Consider the following 20,191-nt stretch of genomic DNA (forward strand, 5'->3'; position numbering starts at 1 on the left):
TAGTGAATTCAGAATGTCGCCGAGGGGCGAGTGCTGAAAGATATCCGCGGTGGTGAATTCCGTAATCGGCGCCCAATCGGATTCGATTGGCCGGGGCGCGGGCGGTTCGGAGTCAGAAAAAGAGTCCAGCACCTTGGAGTCACGGGCTGCGCAGAGGATTATGCTGGTGTTCGGCTCGATCGCCGTTGAGACTGCAACCCCTGAGGTGGTGTCTAACCACCTGTCCTCGACTGGCGCAGTTGTCTCCGAGCTAAGGGCCGGAGCTGATGCGGGCGCAACCTCTGGGGTACTGTTCGGCGGCAGAGCTAGGTCATACCCATTGCGACAGTGCAGCGCGCCCGGCTGTGGCTCGAATCCGTCGAAGATCAAGTCTCCGCGGATGTCGGATGTGTAGTTCAAACTTCCAAATCTGGCCTGACGGCCAGGGGCATAGCTTTCAATCTGCTCTAGATGGCCAAGCGAATTAGCCCACAGTGCAAAGCCGCCGAATACGAAGACATGTCCGGGGAGAAAAGTCTCACCCTGGACCGCATCGCTATCGGTGATAGTAGGAGCCATCAAGCCTAACGGCGACGACATAGAGGAACTCTCAATGAAAGCACCAATGTCGGTGTCAAAACTGGCGGATCTCAGGTAGGGGGTCCCGAACTGTGCGTCTAGGCCGGATGGTAACAGGAGGCAGGGGACACGATGTTTTACCCAGGTTCGGGCCCTCTTGATGGAGGTAAAACCCTACGTCCTGCTTGATTGATATTGATGATATGGGTAGTACAAGAGTAGATCTACCACGAGATCAGAGAGGCTAAACCCTAGAAGCTAGCCTATGGTATGATTGTGTGTTATGGTTGTTCTCCTACGGACTAAAACCCTTCGGTTTATATAGACACCGGAGAGGGTTAAAGTTACACAAGGTCGGTTACAAAGGAGGAGATATCCATATCCATATTTCCTAGCTTGCCTTCCACGCCAAGTAGTGTCCCATCCGGACACGAGACGAAGTCTTCAATCTTGTATCTTCATAGTCTAACAGTCCGGCCAATGGAGATAGTCCAGCTGTCCGGAGACCCCCTAATCTAGGACTCCCTCAAGCGTCTTGATCTATCTCTATAGATCTTGATGCTTAATATGTAAGCAGCTTCACCGAGGTCTTTCTTTGAAAAACTCCTTTCAAACACTCCTTTATGCTTTGCAGAATAATTCTACATTATTTCCGATCAACAATATGTCATTCACATATACTTATCAGAATTGCTTTAGTGCTCCCACTCACTTTCTTGTAAATACAGGCTTCACCGCAAGTCTGTATAAAACTATATGCTTTGATCAACTTATCAAAGCGTATATTCCAACTCCGAGATGCTTGCACTAGTCCATAGATGGATCGCTAGAGCTTGCATACTTTGTTAGCACCTTTAGGATTGACAAAACCTTCTGGTTGCATCATATACAACTCTTCTTTAATAAATACATTAAGGAATGCAGTTTTGTTTATCCATTTGCCAGATTTTAGAAAATGCGGCAATTGCTAACATGATTCGGACAGACTTAAGCATAGATACGAGTGAGAAATTCTCATCGTAGTCAACACCTTGAACTTGTCGAAAACCTTTTGCGACAATTCTAGCTTTGTAGATAGTAACACTACTATCAGCGCCGTCTTCCTCTTGAAGATCCATTTAATCTCAATGGCTCGCCGATCATTGGGCAAGTCAATCAAAGTCCGTACTTTGTTCTCATACATGGATCCCATCTCAGATTTCATGGCCTCAAGCCATTTTGTGGAATCTGGGCTCATCATCGCTTCCTCATAGTTCGTAGGTTCGTCATGGTCAAGTAACATGACCTCCAGAACAGGATTACCGTACCACTCTGGTGCGGATCTAACCCTGGTTTACCTACGAGGTTCGGTAGTAACTTGATCTGAAGTTACATGATCATCATCATTAGCTTCCTCACTAATTGGTGTAGTAGTCACAGGAACAGATTTCTGTGATGAACTACTTTCCAATAAGGGAGCAGGTATAGTTACCTCATCAAGTTCTACTTTCCCCCCACTCACTTCTTTCGAGAGAAACTCCTTCTCTATAAAGGATCCATTCTCAGCAACGAATAACTTGCCTTCAGATCTGTGATAGGAGGTGTAACCAACATTTTATTTTTGGGTATCCTATGAAGACGCACTTCTCCAATTTGGGTTTGAGCTTGTCAGGTTGAAATTTTTTCACATAAGCATTGCAACCTCAAACTTTAAGAAACGACAACTTTGGTTTCTTGCCAAACCATAGTTCATAAGGCGTCGTCTCAACGGATTTCGATGGTGCCCTATTAACATGAATGCAGTGGTAAATCGGTAAGAGACATCATAGATTGCACTATATCCAATAAAGTACGGTTATGACGTTCGGACATACCATTATGCTGTGGTATTCCAGGTGGCATGAGTTTGTGAAACTATTCCACATTGTTTTAATTGAAGGCCAAACTTGTAACTCAAATATTCATCTCCGCGATCAAATTGCAGAAAAACTTTTATTTTCTTGTTACAATGATTCTCCACTTCACTATGAAATTCTTTGAATTTTTCAACTGTTTTAGTTTCATTAAGTAGATATACCCATATCTGCTCAAATCATCTGTGAAGGTCAGGAAATAACGATACCCGCTGCAAGCCTCAACACACATCGGACCGCATACATCAGTATGTATTATTTCCAATAAGTCAGTAGCTCACTCCATTGTTCCGGAGAACAGAGTCTTAGTCATCTTGCCCATGAGGCATGGTTCGCAAGCATCAACTGATTCATAATCAAGGGATTCCAAAAGCCCATCAACATGGATTTTTCTTCATGCGCTTTACACCAATATGACCTAAACGGCAGTGCCACAAATAAGTTGCACTGGCATTATTAACTTTGCATCTTTTGGCTTCAATATTATGAATATGTGTATCACTACGATCGAGATCCAACAAACCATTTTCATTGGGTGTATAACCATAGAAGGTTTTATTCATGTAAAAAGAACAACAATTATTCTCTAACTTAAATGAATAACCGTATTGCAATAAACATGATCAAATCATATTCATGCTCAACGCAAACACCAAATAACACTTATTTAGGTTCAACACTAATCCCGAAAGTATAGGGAGTGTGCGATGATGATCATATCAATCTTGGAACTACTTCCAACACACATCGTCACTTCACCCTTAACTAGTCTCTATTCATTCTGCAACTCCCGTTTCAAGTTACTAATCTTAGCAACTGAACTAGTATCAAATACTAAGGGGTTTCTATAAACACTAGTAAATTACACATCAATAACATGTATATCAAATATACCTTTGTTCACTATGACATCCTTCTTATCCGCCAAGTATCTAGGGCAGTTCCAGTTCTAGTGACCAGTCCCTTTGTAGTAGAAGCACTTAGTCTCAGGCTTAGGTCCAGACTTGGCTTCTTCACTTGAGCAGCAACTTGCTTGCCGTTCTTCTTGTGTTCCCCTTCTTCCCTTTGCCCTTTTCTTGAAACTAGTGGTCTTGTCAACCATCAACGCTGGATGTTTTTCTTGATTTCTACCTTCGTTGATTTGAGCATCACGAAGAGCTTGGGAATCATTTCCGTTATCCCTTGCATATTATAGTTCATCATGAAGTTCTAGTAACTTGGTGATAGTGACTAGAGAACTCTACCAATCAATATCTTATCTAGAAGATTAACTCCCACTTGATTCAAGTGATTGTAGTACTCAGACATTCTGAGCACATGCTCACTAGCTGAGCAATTCTCCTCCATCTTGTAGGCAAAGTATTGTCAGAAGTCTCATACCTCTCGACACGGGCATGAGTATGAAATACTAATTTAAACTCTTGGAACATCTCATATGCTCTGTGGCGTTTCAAAAAACATCTTTGAATCCCCGATTCTAAGCCATAAAGCATGGTGCACTAAACTATCAAGTAGTCATCATATCGAGCTTGCCAAACATTCATAACGTCTGCAGTTGCTCTTGCAATTGGTCTGTCACCTAGTGGTGCATCAAGGACATAATTCTTCTGTGCAGCAATGAGGATAATCCTTAGATCATGGATCCAATCCGTATCATTGCTACTAAAATCTTTCAACTTAGTTTTCTCTAGGAACATATCAAAAATAAAACAGGCGAGCTAAACGCGAGCAATTGATCTACAACATAGATATGCTAATACTACCAGGACTAAGTTCATGATAAATTAAAGTTCAATTAATCATATTACTTAAGAACTCCCACTTAGATAGACATCCCTCTAAACATCTAAGTGATCACGTGATCCAAATCAACTAAACCATGTCCGATCATCACGTGACATGGAGTAGTTTTCAATGGTGAACATCACTATGTTGATCATATCTACTATATGATTCACGCTCGACCTTTCGGTCTCAGTGTTTTGAGGCCATATCTGCATATGCTAGGCTCTTCAAGTTTAACCTGAGTATTTCGCGTGTGCAAAAATTTCTTGCACCCATTGTAGATGGACGTAGAGCTTATCACACCCGATCATCACGTGGTGTCTGGGCACGATGAACTTTGGCAACGGTGCATACTCAGGGAGAACACTTTTATCTTGAAATTTTGTGAGAGATCATATTATAATGCTACCGTCAATCAAAGCAAAATAAGATGCATAAAAGATAAACATCACATGCAATCAATATAAGTGATATGATATGGCCATCATCATCTTGTGCTTGTGATCTCCATCTCCGAAGCACCGTTGAGGGAGTCCTGGATTAGGGGGTCTCCGGACAGCCTGACTATATCCTTTGGCCGGACTGTTGGACTATGAAGATACAAAATTGAAGACTTCATCTCATGTCCGAATATGACTCTACTTGGCGTGGAAGGCAAGCTAGGCAATACGGATATGTATATCTCCTCCTTTGTAACCGACCTTGTGTAACCCTAACCCCCTCCGGTGTCTATATAAACCGGAGGGTTTTAGTCCGTAGGACAACATACAATCATACCATAGGCTAGCTTCTAGGGTTTAGCCTCTCCGATCTCGTGGTAGATCAACTCTTGTAATGCTCATATCATCAAGAATAAATCAATCAGGACGTAGGGTTTTACCTCCATCAAGAGGGCCCGAACCTGGGTAAAACATCGTGTCCCCTGCCTCCCGTTACCATCCGCCTTAGACGCACAGTTCGGGACCCCCTACTCGAGATCCGCCGGTTTTGACACCGACATTGGTGCTTTCATTGAGAGTTCCTCTGTGTCGTCGCTGTTAGGCTTGATGGCTCCTACTATCATCGATAGCGATGCAGTCCAGGGTGAGACTTTTTCTCCCTGGACAGATCTTTGTGTTCGGCGGCTTCGCACTGCGGGCCAACTCGCTTGGCCATCCGGAGCAGATCAAAAGTTACGCCCCTGGCCACCAGGCCAGGTTTGGAAGCTTAAACTACACGGCTGATATCCGCGGAGACTTGATCTTCGACGGATTCGAGCCCCTGCCTTGTGCGCCACGCGGTCACGATGAGTACGATTTAGCTCTACCATCGGACCTTATTCAGGAGATCGCACCGGTAGCTGCTCCGAGCCTCAATTCGGAGCCAGTTGCGCCATCCATGGACGGGTGGATAGACCCCGTCACGGAGGTCGTATCCTCAGTGGTGATCAAGCCGAATATCGACCTTACCCTTCACGAGAGTCGTGTTGCCAAACTGCCGGATCCTTCTCCGGCCACGGACTCTGAACCGCCTGCGTCCATTCCTGTCGAATCCGATTGGGCGCTGATCATGGAGTTTACCTCCGCAGCTATTTTTCAGCACTCGCCCTTTGGCGACATACTGAACTCATTAAGGTCTCTCTCCTTGTCAGGAGAGTCCTGGCCGAACTACGTCCGGCAGGATTGGGATGCGGATGATGAAGAAATTCGTCGCCCACCCACCACCCACTTAGTAGCCACTGTCGACGACTTAACTGACATGCTCGACTTCGACTCCGAAGCCATCGACGGTACGGACAACGATGCGGGAGAGAAGAGGAATCACTGCCCACAGGGCACTGGACAGCCACCTTATCATACGATATATACATGGTGGACACACCCAAAGAAGGCAATGGCGACGAGACAACGGAGGATAACCCCTCCAAAAAGCAACCCAAGCGCCGGCGTCAGCGGCGCCGCTATAAGTCCCACCAAGGAAAAAGTGGTGATACCAGCACCGGAGATAATAGCACTCCGGACAGTGCCAAAGACAACAACAATCCCCTCCAGCAAGATTTAGAGCAGGATGATGGAGGAGCCAGCCCTCCTGAGAGAGCGGCAGATGGAGAGGCGGAGGATGATAATTACATGCCTCCCTCCAAAGACGAGTCAAGCCTCGACGATGACGAATTCGTCGTTCCAGAGGATCCCGTCGAACAAGAGCGCTTCAAGCGCCGGCTTAAAGCCACGGCAAATAGCCTTAGGAAAAAGCAGCAGCAGCTTCAAGCTGGTCAAGATTTGCTAGCTGACAGATGGACTGAAGTCCTGGCGGCCGAGGAATATAAACTCGAACACCCCTCCAAGAGTTACCCAAAGTGCAGGTTGCTACCCCGACTGGAGGAGGAAGCACTGAAACCTAAATCCCCGGCGTATGACGCGGCTGATCGGCCACCTCGTGGCGGTGACAGAGAGACATTCCAGCCAAAAGCTCAGCCCGCACCCCGACGCCATTCAAATAAAAAGGCATGGGGAAATACGCCAGACCAGCGAGACGTATTGGAGGACAAAGCAAAACATGCAAGATCGACCTACGGATCACGAGGGCGCGCCACTATGCGAGACGATAATCGTCCCGCCGGATACAGTAAAAGTAAGTCCGACCGGGCCGAACACAGCGGGCGAGACTCATTCGAGCTGCGTCGCGACATAGCCCAGTACAGAGGCGCCGCACACCCCCTATGCTTCACAGATGAAGTAATGGATCATCAAATCCCAGAGGGTTTCAAACCCGTAAATATAGAATCATACGACGGCACAACAGATCCTGCGGTATGGATCGAGGATTTCCTCCTGCATATCCACATGGCCCGCGGTGATGATCTACACGCCATTAAATACCTCCCACTCAAGCTCAAAGGACCAGCTCGACATTGGTTCAATAGCTCGCCAGCAGAGTCCATTGGCTGTTGGGAGGATCTGGAAGCCGCATTCCTCGACAACTTCCAGGGCACTTACGTTCGACCCCCAAATGCCGATGACTTGAGCCACATAATTCAACAGCCAGAGGAATCGGCCAGGCAATTCTGGACACGGTTCCTAACAAAGAAAAATCAAATCGTCGACTGTCCGGATGTAGAGGCCCTAGCAGCTTTTAAGCACAACATCCGCGACAAGTGGCTCGCCCGGCACCTTGGCCAGGAAAAGCCAAAATCTATGGCAGCCCTCACGACACTCATGACCCGCTTTTGTGTGGGAGAAGACAGCTGGCTGGCTCGCAACAATAACATATCAAAGAACCATTGTACTTCGGATACCAAGGATGGTAATGGCAGGTCACGTTGCAACAAACATAAGCGCCGTATTAACGGTGACAATACCGAGGATACGGCAGTCAATGCCGGATTCAAAGGCTCTAAACCCGGTCAGCAGAAAAAGCCATTCAAAAGAAGCACTCCAGGCCCGTCCAGTTTGGACCGTATACTCGATCGCTCGTGCCAAATACACGGCACCCCCGACAAGCCAGCCAACCACACCAACCGGGATTGCTGGGTGTTCAAGCAGGCCAGCAAGTTAAATGCCGAAAACAAAGATAAGGGGTCACATAGCGATGACGAGGAGGAGCTCCGACAGCCGAACACCGGAGGACAGAAGAGGTTCCGCCCACAAGTGCGGACGGTGAACATGATATACGCAACCCACATCCCCAAGAGGGAGCGGAAACGTGCGCTCAGGGACGTATATGCGTTGGAGCCAGTCGCCCCAAAGTTCAACCCATGGTCCTCCTGTCCGATCACCTTCGATCGCAGGGACCACCCCACTAGTATCCGTCATGGCGGATTCGCTGCACTGGTCCTAGACTCAATCATTGATGGATTTCACCTCACTCGAGTCCTAATGGACGGCGGCAGCAGCCTGAACCTGCTTTATCAGGACACAATGCGCAAAATGGGTATAGACCCCTCAAGGATCAAACCCACAAAAACGACCTTTAAAGGTGTCATAACAGGTGTAGAGGCCCATTGCACAGGCTCAGTCACACTGGAAGTGGTCTTCAGATCCCCGGATAACTTCCGAAGCGAAGAGTTAATCTTAGACATAGTCCCTTTCCGCAGTAGCTACCATGCAATGCTCGGGCGAACCGCATTCGCGAGATTCAATGCGGTACCACACTATGCATATCTCAAGCTCAAGATGCCAGGACCTCGGGGGGTCATCACAGTCAATGGAAACACACAGCGCTCTCTCCGCGCGGAGGAGCACACTGCGGCCCTTGCAGCAGAAGCGCAAAGCAGCCTCTTAAGGCAATCCACTAGTTCGGCGATTAAGGACCCTGTCGGTGTCAAAACCGGCGGATCTCGGGTAGGGGGTCCCGAACTGTGCGTCTAGGTCGGATAGTAACAGGAGGCAGGGGACACGATGGTTTACCCAGGTTCGGGCCCTCTTGATGGAGGTAAAACCCTACGTCCTGCTTGATTAATATTGATGATATGGGTAGTACAAGAGTAGATCTACCACGAGATCAGAGAGGCTAAACCCTAAAAGCTAGCCTATGGTATGATTGTTCTTCGTCCTACGGACTAAAACTCTCCGGTTTATATAGACACCGGAGAGGGCTAGGGTTACACAGAGTCGGTTACAATGGTAGGAGGTCTACATATCCGTATCGCCAAGCTTGCCTTCCACGCCAAGGAAAGTCCCTTCCAGACACGGGACGAAGTCTTCAATCTTGTATCTTCATAATCCAGGAGTCCGGCCGAAGGTATAGTCCGGCCATCCATACACCCCCTAATCCAGGACTCCCTTAGACCCGGACACCTTCAAGCGCGCCCGGAGTAATCGGCAACAGGACCGCCTGGCACGTTCTGAGCTCGCATAGCAATGCGGCCCCCACCCAGTCCCAGCCAAACGGCGAAATCCGTGCCACGCGTACATAATTACGCATTAAAAATACCATGGGCATAGGCGGGGAGGGGGCACGACTGCGGCACGCTCCAAGTCGCGGCTTAAACCGCACTAGGGGCTTTCCCGCTTTGTTATTTTTCTCTTTTAGGACTTTAATCTCTGGAAACCCTGTCCGGCAGCATGATTGCCGAACACATGATGCAGCAACCAAGGAGGCAGAAAGCTACGTCACACCACGGAACTCCTAGGTGGATTACGATAACGAGTGAACTATTTGCTTTAATACTATTCCTCAGCTTGCCCTTGGAAGGGACATGTCAAACAGTCCTACTTTTTGCTTATTGCATTGCTTGTATCATTCTGCTTTAACGCACCTTTTTGAATAAACAATGCATAGCATTAAGACTATTATTGCATTCTTCTTTTCTATATATATATATGTTCATTCATGACATCTAGCACCCGTACACTCTGGTACGGCCAATACGCCAGGGGCTTAAGCATACCCCATAATGCGGCATGAGAAGTCCGAACACTTTTGACAGTGCGGCACCCCGAACTTATAGCATTATATGCATCAGCTCCAAATCATGTCTTGGGTCAATAGTTGGGTTTGCCCGGCTCCCATGTTTTGGTACCTTACGTTCCGCTATATCGGCTAAGGTAGCACTGGAAGAACTACTGCGATTGTGCCCCGGTTCTGCTGGGCTAAGCACCTCAGTAGAGAAAGCTAAAACTGACTGTCATGATAAGGCGAGAGACTGGTCGCTGTTCGAGAGGTTTCAAGTCCCTAAAGACTTATGCAGCTTAGAGCGAGGAGTCGGCTCTGTCCGGCATAAGGCGTGTATCGCGCCCCGAATTCGGCCTTCCGAATACTAGGGCCTTCGCCGAAATTTAAAATTATAGAATTATATGGCTAAGTGAGAGTGATAACGCATTATAGTCCGATTTCCTTGTTCGTTGTGTTGAGCACCTCCCTCGAAGGACCCAACAATGGGAACAAGAGTGCTCAGGTTTATCCCGAACACCCCAGCACTCGTGGCGTGGGGGCAGAAGACGACGACTAGCCATCTCTCAGATTTGATAAACAGCCAACTAGAAGGCAATATTTTAAATTCAGACAAGCATTGCATAGCGCATATGAACAAGTTTTCATAATACAGGATTCCACGAGCAAGTTTATTCAAATATTACATCTTTCGCACACTCGTTCGCTACAATACGGGATGTGACGCCCCAAGACCGGAGCTTCAGATGCCTTCCATGTTTCCGAGTGTTGTCGGGTGTTTCGTTTTGGTTTGTTGTATCATGTGCTTTGCATCATGTCATCATGTCATAAGTCTTTTGTAACTCAACTAAATAAATAGCATGGATCTTTGATCCATTTAAACCGAGGGAATTCACCTGGTGACTTCTCTTTATAACATACCCTCCTGATAGTAGGGAGCTATATTAAATATTCCATTTGTTGGAATTCACCGGAACACACTTGCAAAATAAATCTCAATGCCTTTGTTATCACAACTCTTGGCCTCTAACTTTGTTATTTATTCTTTCATCATATTCCGAGATTCCTCCAAAAATCCGAACATTTTTGGATACTCCTAAAACCTCGTCCTAGTTCAAATTTTTGTATTAAATTTAAATGAGTTTGTTTTAAACTCTTCTATTTTGCGTGAAACTTCTTTTCTTTGACTAAGTATAATTCTTAGACTCAGTAGGAGAAGTTCCAGCATTTTCTAAAAGCCCTAGCTTTTTCGTTCCTTCCTTTTTCCTCCTGTCTACTTCTCTGTAAATGGGAAATAGCAAAAGGTTGGCTTTTTGATCCGAAGCAGCAACTGGCCGGCCCATCTGTAGGTCCAGCCGACCCCCTCCTAATCCCTCTCTAAGGCCCTGGCTTTTTCGCCTCTCCACTGGGCCGACCTCCTAGGCCCATCTCCCGCAGCCCACTGCTCTAACCCTAGCCGATCGCTACCTCTCTCTCCCATTTCCCCTCGCTGCGCTGCCAGGAGAGCCCCGTGCCCGATCCCTTTCCTCCTCCCATCGACCCTCTCCCTCTCATCTCCTAGCACGCACCATGCACCTCCTCCATGGCCTTCCTCCACCACCCTGGCCTGCTACCCCCCTCCTCGACCCGCCACGAGGGAGGAGTCCCGCTTGGTCCCCCTCGTCATCCTCCTCTGTGCTGACCCACCTCCATGGCCGCCGAGCCACCGCCTTACGCGGCCCGTTCGTCGCCCCACTGTTGCGTCCTGCTTCGCCCGACGTCGCTGCGCGCCATGTCTCAACCGGAGCACCGCGCCTCTACCGTCGCCGCACCAAGCTCCCTGCTCCTGCCGCCGGAGCCCTGCACCACGCTCGACCCCAAGCTCTCCTCCTCGTCGTCCATCTCCAGCCCCGTCACCGCCGTTGTCCAGGCCACCGCTGGCCCTCCACGGCCACGAGATCCTCCCATGCCTTCTTGCCATGCCTTCCCTGCTCACCTTCATGGACGCCCCTACCGCATATTGCTTCACTTGCCCCATCGAGCTCCTTGGCCTCTATTCATGCCCCGTCACAGCCGTCGTTTGCCTTCTCAAGCAGTGTTGTTCGCCTCGACTTCGAGATCACCATGTATGGCCAGAACCCCACCAAGTTGTTGCCTCTTGCTCCTGCGATGTGTTATCTGAACGCAATTGAAACCGGATTGGAACCTCAAGCGCCAAGTACCCTGAAGACCCCGTCATCATCAAGTTCCACTTGGACAAGTGTACCTCTATGTCCTGGACGGCCAAGTACATGGATACGCTAAGTCCCGCTTCGAACGTGTACGACTACACCCGGTGATGCAACAAGTACCCCGACAACGTGTACATCTACACCGCCAAGACCGGACCGACAAGTACCCCGACGTCGTGTGTACCACTACCGTCACCCCGAGGACGTTGGATTCGTTAAGTACCTCTCCAAAAACGAAACGTATACCTCTACCGTCGCTGAGATCACGAGAACCTCTCCGGCGACCCTAGAGCGTGGGAGAACGACTACTTCCACTACCGCCGTCGCGAGAACGTCTTCTTCCTCTACTTTGCACCGAACGAGAACTGTCCCGCTTGCACGCTTTGAAGGTATAACCCTGAGACGACACTCGTGAATGAATGCATGTTGTATGAGATGCACCCTTGTTCGCCTCGAGTCCGAACTATCGGTGCACGTTGCCCCTATTTTACCGTCCACCCGTGGCAACCCGGTAACCCGGAATCACCCCTCTATCTCTAGCATGTCTCGCACACTTGCTTATTTTGCACCGATATCTCAATGAGTTGTCGGAACCGATATGTTGCCGTGGCATCATTTTCGGATGCATCTTCGTGGCGCCCCTTTTCGTTTCCGCCACGATGACAAATGCTTCATAATATGCTTGTCAAAATTTTCATAACCACTTGCATAAAACTTGCACATGTCATCCGCATCATGATAACAACAATTAAAATGTTTAAAGTGTTGTTGCAATAAATTACTAATGCATATGGGGATTTACCGGAATCGTTATTTGTTATCTTTGGCCCCATTTAAATTGTTTAGATGGTGTAGTTTTGTTATGCCTCGCCTCTTGCCATGTTTACCAACATTTAATATTGTTGAGTACCTAACCGGGAGTGAACTAAATAATTGATGTGGTGTCCCGTCAATATGCAATTTGTTGCATATTGAGCTCCACTTAACTTGTAGTTTTGTTTGTGCACTTTGCCATGACATGCTTCATTAATCCGGACAAGCATCATACTTGGTTGTGCATCATGCCATGCTTATGTGATGGTTGTTTTACTATGTTTTTTGCTTCTTTCTGGTGTTGCTTCTTCGGGTTAGTTCCGATAACGTCGCGTTTGTGAGGATTCGTTCGACTACGACCGTTTGTCTTCTTCATGGACTCATTCTTCTTCCATGCGGGATCTCTGGCAAGATGACCATACCATCGAAATCACTTCTATCTTTGCTTGCTAGTTTCTCGCCCTTTTGCTATGCCTATACTGCGATACCTACCACTTGCTTATCATGCCTCCCATATTGTTAAGCCAAGCCTCTAACCCACCTTTTCCTAGCAAACCGTTGTTTGGCTATGTTACTGCTTTGCTCAGCCCCTCTTATAGCGTTGCTAGCTGCAGGTGAAGATTGGAGCTTGTTCCATGTTTGGAACATGGTTATTTTGTTGGGATATCACAACATCTCTTATTTATCTTAATGCATCTATATACTTGGTAAAGGGTGGAAGGCTTGGCCTTATGCCTGGTGTTTTGTTCCACTCTTGCCGCCCTAGTTTCTGTCATATCGGTGTTATGTTCCCGGATTTTGCGTTCCTTACACGGTTCGGTTATAATGGGAACCCCTTGACAGTTCGCCTTGAATAAAACTCCTCTAGCAAGGCCCAACATTGGTTTTACCATTTGTCACCTAGCCTTTTCTTTCCCTTGGGTCGGCCGGCTCAAGGGTCATCTTTATTTAACCCCCCCGGGGCTAGTGCTTCTCTAAGTGTTGGTCCAACTGAGCGATGTCCGGGCTACCAGGGGCAACTCTGGGCTGGCCTACCCGACGTCTTGCTCATCGGGTGTGCCCTGAGAACGAGATATGTGCAGCTCCTATCGGGATTTGTCGGCACATCTGGGTGGCTTTGCTGGTCTTGTTTTACCATTGTCGAAATGTCTTGTAACCGGGATTCCGAGCCTGATCGGGTCTTCCTAGGAGAAGGAATATCCTTCGTTGACCGTGAGAGCTTGTGATGGGCTAAGTTGGGACACCCCTACAGGGATTTGAACTTTCAAAACCCGTGCCCGCGGTTATGGGAAGATGGGAATTTGTTAATGTCCGGTTGTAGAAAACCTGAAACCTTAACTTAATTAAAATGCATCGACCGCGTGTGTAGCCGTGATGGTCTCTTCTCGGCGGAGTCCGGGAAGTGAACACGGTGTTGGAGTTATGCTTGACGTAGGTTGTTCCAGGATCACTTATTGATCATAGTTTTATCGATCGTGCCTTTGCCTTCTCTTCTCGCTCTCATTTGCGTATGTTTAGCCACCATATATGCTAGTCGCTTGCTGCAGCTCCACCTTATACCTTTTACCCTTCCTATAAGCTTAAATAGTCTTGATCGCGAGGGTGTGAGATTGCTGAGTCCCCGTGACTCACATATACTTCCAAAACCAGCTTGCAGGTGTCGTTGAACCGTGCAGGTGACGCAACCAAGCTCAAGGAGGATCTCGATGAAGACCTTGTTCGTATTGTTGTTTCGTTTCAGTGGATCAGTAGTGGAGCCCAGTTGGGACGATCGGGGATCTGTGTAGCTTTTGGGGTAGTCTTCTTCATTTTGGGTTCCGTAGTCGGACCTTGTGTGTATCTGAATGATGTAATGCTTTATTCATGTATTCTGTGAAGTGGCGATTGTAAGCCAACTATGTACCTTTTCCCTTATTCATTACATGGGTTGTTGTGAAGATTACCTCACTTTCGACATTGCTTTCAATGCGGTTATGCCTCTAAGTCGTGGTTCGACACATGGGAGATATAGCCGCATCGAGGGCATTACAAGTTGGTAATCAGAGCCTTCCCCGACCTTAGGAGCCCCTTGTTTGATCAAATCGTTGGCGTTGTTGAGTCTAGAAAAATGTTTTGAGTCATTTAGGATTATATATATATAGGAGAGTAGGATTCTTTTTACTCCTTAGTCCCTTCGTCGCTCTCGTGAGGCATCCTGACGTAGAGTTCTGACTCTTCTGTTCCCAAATTTTCACTAAAAAATTTTAGGATCACGCGGGTATCTTGGAATCGTTCTGATGGTTTTGTGACGAGAACATTGTTCTTGGTGCCTCCTGACATTTAGGGGTTGTGGCAGTGTCCCAGGGAGTTGAGCTCCGAGGTGTTGTCGTCACAATTTTATCGTTGCAGTTCTGGAATACCTGAGTTTCGCCGACATTGAAAATCTCTTTTATGCAGTTGTTGTTGAGATAACCTCGATGCCACCCAGTACTGGGGCAGGAGTTCGGGAGTATTGCCATAACTCGTATAGAGTATGCTTTTCAAAGGTTGAGTTAAATGATTTTCAAAGGTTTCTTGGTTATGTGTTGAAGGATGGATACAGCTGGATGTAGGATTTGCTAGCTTTGGGTGAGATATTATGTTTCCCCTGTACCCCCAACACCTGATTGCATAACCAGAAATTTCGGGAGTTTATAAGTGGGAATTCAAGTAGCTCTTAGGATATCTTTCCGACAGATGTATGATATGAAATTGGGGTTCGACGTCTAGTGGTCCTCCTATCAACGGTTGGTTTTACAGTGGTCTCGTTGTGTCTTAAAGAGTCCTTGGCTATGGTGACTCGGACGCTTCGTATGTCATGTGCATTGGCTTGTACATGATGGTGCTGTACGATCGAGCCCGTGTAGGCCCCACCACAAAAACTTCGGACGAAATCTCTATCATATGTTTGTTCCGGCTTATTTCCTAAGTCAATCCTTTGTTTTTGTTTTGGTTTGTGGTATTTGAGTTGCTTCAATGTCAAATGTTGATTCCATACCTTCCATAAGCGGTGTTCTCATATTTCTAAGTGAATACTAATCCTTCGTGATAATCGAGATTGTCATGTCAATCCTTTTCAACCAGCGTGTTTCTCTTCAAGTGGATGCGATCATTTCAACATCCGCAAGATCAATTATCAGTTCTTCTCAACGGTGCTCATTTCTTCCGCCCCAAGTTGCCTTTGTTTTTCCCGCCCTCCCAACCTTTTCCTTCAAGGACTCAGATTTCTTAATCAAGTATCCAGCTTATTGATGTGAAGTCTCTCCATTCTTTCCGTCAATGTTTTTTATCCGGTGATTCTCACGAAGACACTAACGGAGCTTTAAGTTCATCATTATTCGTTTTTTTCTTCTCTGGTGGATTCAATTCAAGTTTTGTTGATCATATCTTTTTTCCTCGTTTCAAATGTGTTCTCATGCCGGTGCACCTCTTAATCATCCACTATTGCTATTCTATTGTTCCAGAGTGCTGAAGATATCTCAGAAGGCTCGTCTTGCCATCCAAGATCCGTTCAACCTATTTCGAGGTTGTAATCTCATTCAAGCTATTTAATTTAACCGGTGCAATCTATCTTTTAAATCATCAATGGTGTTTCTCTTGAGTGGGCCTAACCCACAGGTCTTTTCCCAGGATCTTACCTGACTCTTCTAATTTTACCAGAGCTTCTCAAATCTTTCAAAGTTTGACGTAAGAATGAATTTTCATCAGTCAGATGTCTTGCTCCAAGGTCTTTCAAATTCTTTTCACCGTTGGCTCAACCTTTCTATTCGTCATCCCGGAGTATCTCAACAATTTGGTGGTGTTTCTCGTCGTCATTCTCGGATTTGAAGATCGAAGAAGATTTTTTTTCTCTCAATCTTGCTTCATTCTCTTCAAGATTCTTGATTCTAGCTTGATGCCATCCTCTCATAATTGTGTTCGATTGTGTCAATTCTTTTCACCTATCCGGAGCATTTCGTGAGTTGTCTTCTCTTTTCTTTCCTCCGGAGCCCATCATTTCAGAAGAATTAATCATTTCAGCTTCCAGCTCTCGTTTCTCCAAATCTTACCGGTGCATCATCCAAGTATTCTCTAATCAGCTCGGGATCTCTTCGTTTCACTTGTATCTAAAAAATTCTCTCATGTATCTTCATTAATTTGCTAATTCTTACCGGTGATTCATCCCTTTACTTCGTTCATTTTCAATTCTTATGGTGGTTCATTGAGTTTAAGCTATATCTCTCTCAATCCTTTCTACCGGAATAAGTAGTATGCCAAATCCGTTTGCTCGTCATCAATTTAATTGGTGAAGGAGACGCATAACGTAATTCTTATTATTGTTTCATCCAAGTGATCTAATTCTTATTTCCGAAGTGGTTCATCATATCACATTCTCGGTTCGAGATGCTTATCTTTAATCCAGAGTTCCAAATATTCACTTATCTTCTCGCAAAGGTCCATCTAAATCATCGCAAGGCGTCACCTTGTGTTTTCAACTTCTCTTTCCTTTCGTTGATCATCCTTTTGTTACTGGAGTTCTTCATGGAGGCTCTACATGATGGCTCATCAAAGATTCAACTCCTTCTCGAAGTGTTCATTGAGATTCTTTTCAGAGGAGCTCAAACATTCTTCATCTTCCATTTCTAAGTGTAGTTCTTCCTATTTTATCTTTTGAGGTGGTGTTATGTCATTCTTGATAATTTTCCTTCGTGTTTCATGATTCACAAGTTATCAAGAATGAGATATTTTAAATCCATCAATATCGTAATTGGAGTCACCTTGGGTTATATTTCACCTAAAGCTTTCCCTAAGGATTGTTGCTATTTATGGTGCTTATAAATGATCCAAGTTCTTCATCTATCCTCCCGATGAAATAAGTTTCTCGTCTCCTTGTTCATTTCAATCCAATCTATTGTTTCCGTTAGTGGCGGAATTTCCCTCATAATTTTGAGATGTTTTATATAAGCCCACAACAAGATTACTCTTTTCGTTGTTGGTTTTCCAACAATTCCGTTTGACCCTTCTCCTAAAGATGCTTTTCATGCTCATTGGAGGTAGAAGATGTTGTTTTCTTCTCCGTTCTTTTGTTCTGACGATCCAACTTCTATTCTTTCATTCCAGAGGCATTGTGATATTGCTTTCTTCAACCATCATATCGTTTTATCAAAGATCATGTTCTTTCCTTTGCTTATCCATTTAACCGGAGTGTTGTCTCATCTCTTCTAGTTCTTTTCATCTTATCAAGTTGCTTATCATTTTTCAACCAGAGTGTTGCCCGAATTTGTTCTTCCTTGTTTCTCTTTTATAACAGAGTGTTTTCAACTTTGTTCATCTTTGTTGTATTCTTTCTTTCAAGTTGATCAATCTCTCAAGGTTCTTTGGTTTCACTTGTTTGTCAAAGAAGCAACTTAGTTTTACCTCTTATCTTCCTCTTCCTTTTCTCTCCGGTGACATTCTAGATCTCGGGACGAGATCCTATCATAGTGGTGGAGTGTTGTGACGCCCCAAGACTGGAGCTTCAGATGCCTTCCATGTTTCCGAGTGTTGTCGGGTGTTTCGTTTTGGTTCGTTGTATCATGTGCTTTGCATCATGTCATCATATCATAAGTCTTTTGCAACTCAACTAAATGAATGGCATGGATCGTTGATCCATTTAAACCAAGGGAATTCACCTGGTGACTTCTCTTTATAACATACCCTCCCGATAGTAGGGAGCTATATTAAATATTCCATTTGTTGGAATTCACTGGAACACACTTGCAAAATAAATCTCAATGCCTTTGTTATCACAACTCTTGGCCTCTAACTTTGCTATTTATTCTTTCATCATATTCCGAGGTTCCTCCAAAAATCCGAACATTTTTGGATACTCCTAAAACCTCATCCTAGTTCAAATATTTTGTATTAAATTTAGATGAATTTGTTTTAAACTCTTATATTTCGCGTGAAACTTCTTTTCTTGGACTATGTATAATTCTTAGACTTAGTAGGAGAAGTTTCAGCATTTTCTAAAACCCCTAGCTTTTTCTTTCCTTCCTTTGTCCTCCTATCTACTTCTCTATAAATGGGAAATAGCAAAAGGTTGGCTTTTTTATCTGAAGCGGCAACTGGCCGGCCCATCTGCAGGTCCAGCCGACCCCCCCTCCTAATCCCTCTCTAAGGCCCTGGCCTTTTTGCCTCTCCACTGGGCCGACCTCCTAGGCCCATCTCCCACAGCCCACTGCTCTTACCCTAGCCGATAGCTACCTCTCTCTCCCATTTCCCCTCGCTGCGCCGCCAAGAGAGCCCCGTGCCTGATCCCTTTCCTCCTCCCGTCGACCCTCTCCCTCTTGTCTCTTAGCGCGCACCATGCACCTCTTCCATGGCCTTCCTCCACCACCCTGGCCTACTACCCCCCTCCTCGACCTGCCACTAGGGAGGAGTCCCGCTCGGTCCCCATCGTCCTCCTCCTCTGTGCCAACCCACCTCCATGGCCGCCGAGCCATCGCCTAACACGGCTCGTTCGTTGCCCCGCTGTTGCGTCCTTCTTCGCCCGACGCCGTTGCGCGCCAAGTCTCAGCCGGAGCACCGCGCCTCTGCCGTCGCCGCACCAAGCTCCCTGCTCCTGCCGCCAGAGCCCTGCACCATGCTCGACCCCAAGCTCTCCTCCTCGTCGTCCATTTCCAGCCCCGTCTTTGCCGTTGTCCAGGCCGCCACTGGCCCTCCACGGCCACGGGATCCTCCCATGCCTTCTTGCCATGCCTTCCCTGCTCACCTTCATGGACGTCCGTGCCGCATGTTGCTTCACTTGCCCCATCGAGCTCCTTGGCCTCTCCTCATGCCCTGTCATAGCCGTCGTTTGCCTTCTCAAGCAGTGTCGTTCGCCTCGACTTCGTGATCACCATGTATGGCCAGAACCCCACCAAGTTGTTGCCTCTTGCTCCTGCGATGTGTTGCGTGAACGCATTCGAAACCGGATTGGAACCTCAAGCGCCAAGTACCCTAAAGACCCCGTCATCGTCAAGTTCCACTTGGACAAGTGTACCTCTACGTCCTGGACTGCCAAGTACATGGATACGCTAAGTCCCGCTTCAAATGTGTACGACTACACCCGGTGATGCAACAAGTACCCCGACAACGTATACATCTACACCGCCAAGACCGGACCGACAAGTACCCCGACGTCATGTGTACCACTACCGTCGCCCCGAGGACGTTGGATTCGTTAAGTACCTCTCGAAAAACGAAACGTATACTTCCACTACGGGCGACCCTAGAGCGTGCGAGAATGACTACTTCCATTACCGCCGTCATGAGAACGTCTTCTTCCTCTACTTTGCACCGAACGAGAACTGTCCCACTTGCACGCTTCGAAGGTATAACCCCGAGACGATGCCCGTGAACGAATGCATGTTGTATGAGATGCACCCTCGTTCGCCTCGAGTCCAAACTATCGGTGCACGTTGCCCCTATTTTGCCGTCCACTCGTGGGAACTCGGTAACCTAGAATCACCCCTCTATCTCTAGCATGTCTCGCACACTTGCTTCTTTTGCACCGACATCTCAATGAGTTGTCGGAACCGATAT

Source organism: Triticum dicoccoides, chromosome 2A (genome assembly GCF_002162155.2).
Source record: "Triticum dicoccoides isolate Atlit2015 ecotype Zavitan chromosome 2A, WEW_v2.0, whole genome shotgun sequence".
Classification (NCBI taxonomy): Eukaryota; Viridiplantae; Streptophyta; class Magnoliopsida; order Poales; family Poaceae; genus Triticum; species Triticum dicoccoides.